At 37.1% G+C, this 3,864-nt stretch overlaps 1 pseudogene; it reads left to right on the top strand.

Moving 5' to 3' along the window:
* The first annotated feature begins 2,429 nt into the window (after positions 1–2,429).
* LOC103252940 lies at positions 2,430–2,870 on the top strand (annotated as a pseudogene).
* Positions 2,871–3,864: the final 994 nt, after the last annotated feature.

Below are 3,864 nucleotides of genomic sequence, written 5' to 3' on the forward strand. Positions count from 1 at the left end.
ATAGCCATCAAAGCAGATGAAGATACATCAAAATATAGCAAGAATGCCAAGGTAATGAAGCATAATGATGATAAAATGCAATACATTTAGTTTCAAGACTGAATTAGGGTTCTGGAAAAATAGAAAAAGGAGAAGATACTGCCAAAGATAATAGACGAAATTTTTTCCCAGAATTTATACTTGATATAATTTCTTAGACTGAAGAAACACAATAAGCAAGATAAAAACATCTAAATCAAGACTTATCATAGTGACATTGCAGAACCGTAAAGACAAAGAGGAAACTTTATAAGCCACCTAAAAAACAAAGATTGCCTAGAAATGAACAAAAATAAAATGACAACAGAAGAACATAAGACAAAGAATTACTATCTTCAAATACTGACAGAAGATAACTGTCAACCTAGAAATATGTAAACAGCTAAGCTATCAGGAATGAAGGTGCAATAAGGATTTTGAGACACTGCCTGATTTTCCAGTCACAGACTGGAAGTGAAAACTGGAAAACTACCGTAGAGACTCAAGAAGGAAAGTAAAACCAGAAAAAAGAAATGATAAGCATGAAACAACAACAAAAATCCACTGGGCTTGATAATTAGTAAAGTATTAGCGACCATAATGAAGGCTTTTCAGCTGAAAAGAACAGGGATAATAAATTAACAAGAAACAAAATGGAACCTTTTCAAGGTCTATTTTAAATTCTCACTAAGAATAATTTTACTTTGATTTTATAATTAAAACAGTATGACTGCTTGTGTGTGTGCGCGCACACACGTGTATAGTATACGTATGTATGATTTTCAAGTTTATGTCTATCTAATGTACCGTGACTAATTTTTTTTGAAATTACAGTGAGGTGGTCTAAAAATGTATTTAAAGTGAGACCATAAATATTTTAGAAGAAATAAATTTGGAGAGTACACTGCGATTTAAAACTTTTATTTTAAAATATAAATACAGAGAAATATTCTCAAATCAGGCATGAGAAAAAAGAAAAATATAGGGAAATATATACTTTCCTAGATACAAAAAGAGATTTTATATAAAGATGCTAAATGAAGATTTTTATAGATTTTAGATAAGGATTTTATAGATTATAGTAAGTATAGAGTATGACAATATCTTAGTTTTAAAAATATTTTTTTCTCTTAGAATTTGGCATATAAGAGTTTAAAATGTAAGGACTAAGACTTACTAGAAGATGTTATATAATTTATAAAATTAGAAGAAAAAATTTCAAGTTTCAGTTAACATTCACCCAAAAATAATGGTTCTGAATTTAAAATTTAATTTTGCTACAGGTATCAAAAGTTTTACTGAACTACAAGCAAAGAGGGAAAATTCCTGATTCAAAAAAATCAACAAAACTTTATAATTCTTCACAATCACATGATTACACATGTAGATACATACCATACGCCTGTGAAGTTATACTTAATAAACACTAATAAAGATATCAAATTATATTACCCAATATTTTACTGTTTGAATTTATTTTCTCGATTTCTCATTTATGCAAGGTACAAACACACACAATTTGAGTAGCATAGTATTACATGAGATTCTTTAGATAGTAGTAAATTTAATTCTATTCTAAATTATCTGGTGCCTTATCTTTTAAAAATATTTGAAATCTCAAACTGTCAATTATACAGAATATGAAAATAGAGTATAACTCAAAATTTTGATATCTTGTTCAATTTTAAGAATTCATGAAAGATAACCAAGATTCAAATCTGTAAAAGTTTCATGACATAAATGTTAAATTAATATTTTAAATTGCTATTTTCTCCATAATACAGTTATGACAGAAAAATACAAAATAATAATAAAATTAAGCTCAGTTAAAACTGCTTTATAACATGTTAACAGTATCTAAATAAATAATATTTACATTAAATCAAAAAAGCAGCATACCACACACCAAAGTTGATTTATCACTTCAGTTTCCCAGAATAACCAAGAATGTAAAAAGCAGCTAACTGCAGGAAGATTTGAGGGTCATTTCAAGAACACAGAAAAAAAAACTCCATTTTCAGAGCAAAAGAAACTTGGCTATAAATGAATTCAAATAATATATTATGAGAAGTTATTCTGGAAGATTAATATCAACTTGTTATTTAAGTATTCTTTTCCCATTATCACTAACATTAGCACTGCTAGAAATATAATGAAGATCACATTTCTTAGAAAACATTTTCCCAAAACGCCGCCGGGATTTCTTCACCCGGCCCTTCCCTACCTCTGGGCGAGGGACCCGAGATCCCTTCTGCACGCTCGGCTTCGCGGTGTCGCGGCGGGCGCCGACGTGCCCGAAGCGATTCAGGTACCATCTTGAAATTGGCGGAGGGAAGCAGGACGAGAGAGACGCACTCATCGGCGAGGAAGGCAGGCCCCGTCCGGGGATCTTGGAAACCCTGCGGACCATCATGAAGTTCCAGTATCAGGAGGACCATCCCTTCGAATATCGGAAAAAGGAAGGAGAAAAGATCCGGAAGGAATATCCGGACAGGGTCCCTGTGATCGTGGAGAAGGCTCCGAGAGCCAGGGTGCCTGATCTGGACAAGCGGAAGTACCTAGTGCCCTCTGACCTCCCTGTTGGCCAGTTCGACTTCTTAATCCGGAAGAGGAGCCACCTGAGACCTGAGGACGCCTTATTTTTCTTTGTCAACAACACTACCCCTCCCACTAGTGCTGCGATGGGCCAGCTGTATGAGGACAACCATGAGGAAGACTATTTTCTGCATGTGGCCTACAGTGATGAGAGTCTATGGGAAGTGATTGGTGGAAGCCCAGCAGATGGGAGCACCTGGACTTGGGGGTAGGGGAGGGGTGTGTGTGGGACTTGGGGAAAGAGGGGGAGGCTCCCACCATGGAAGAGACAGAAGGTGAAGACGTTGAAAACATTACACCGCACACACTGTCATCACATTTTCACATGCTCAATCGATATTTTTTGCTGCTTCTTCGGCCCAGGGATAAAGCATGTCAGGACAGAGCTGTTGGATTGGCTTTGATAGAGGAAGGAGAATGACATAATTTCACAGCATTCCTGAGAATGAATTTTTGTATGATTTCATACAGGGATAAGGTGGTGGGCAACTTGGAGCCAGAGATGACTGCAGTCCAACAGCAACTCCCTGCTCTTCCTGTCATTGAAGCATTGTGCCCTGGTCTCCCCTGTCTCCCTCCCATCCCATTCAGTCTCACACACAAATGTCACAGTACCACCCCCAGGGGTGGTAATAGACATGGACACAGAAGTTTAGCTTTCTTATCTTTGGAAAATGGGGATCAGGCACTAAGGCAGGTATGATTTCAAAGATAGTTTTAATAGCATTAAACTGGAATTGATGGAATGTTGACCTGTTGTCTCTCTCTCTGCCCCTTATTCCACACCTACCTTGAATTTAATGAGCCTCAGGCATTTCCAGTTACAGACTGAAACCACTCTTCTGGCATTTTCCATGTGTCTGGACAGAGATGTCTTAGGTAGGGAAGGGGCAGGTATGAAGTCAGATAGATAATCCACACCTCCCACTCATCCAGAATCTCACTCCTATGCTGCCTCCCTGCAGTCTCACATGCACAGGAATGCTACTTGATGGCCAGTTACTTCCCTCCTCGGTTATCATCTGCTGCAGCTGCTAGGTAGAACAGTTTGGAGGGATACTTTTAGTAATTCATGGGGATTTTACTGATTTATTTTCACTTTTGGGTTTCTATGGGGTGGGAGTGGGGAACAGGAATTACACTCAGACATGACATTTCAATTCATTTCTGCTAATGGAAATGTCCTTGGGAGAAATCTGTGTGTCAGTTCTGTCAGCTGCAGGTTCTTGTATAATGAAGTCAATGCCATCA

This window comes from Carlito syrichta, unplaced genomic scaffold (assembly GCF_000164805.1).
Source record: "Carlito syrichta isolate Samal-C Ts95f unplaced genomic scaffold, Tarsius_syrichta-2.0.1 Scaffold183763, whole genome shotgun sequence".
Taxonomy (NCBI): domain Eukaryota; kingdom Metazoa; phylum Chordata; class Mammalia; order Primates; family Tarsiidae; genus Carlito; species Carlito syrichta.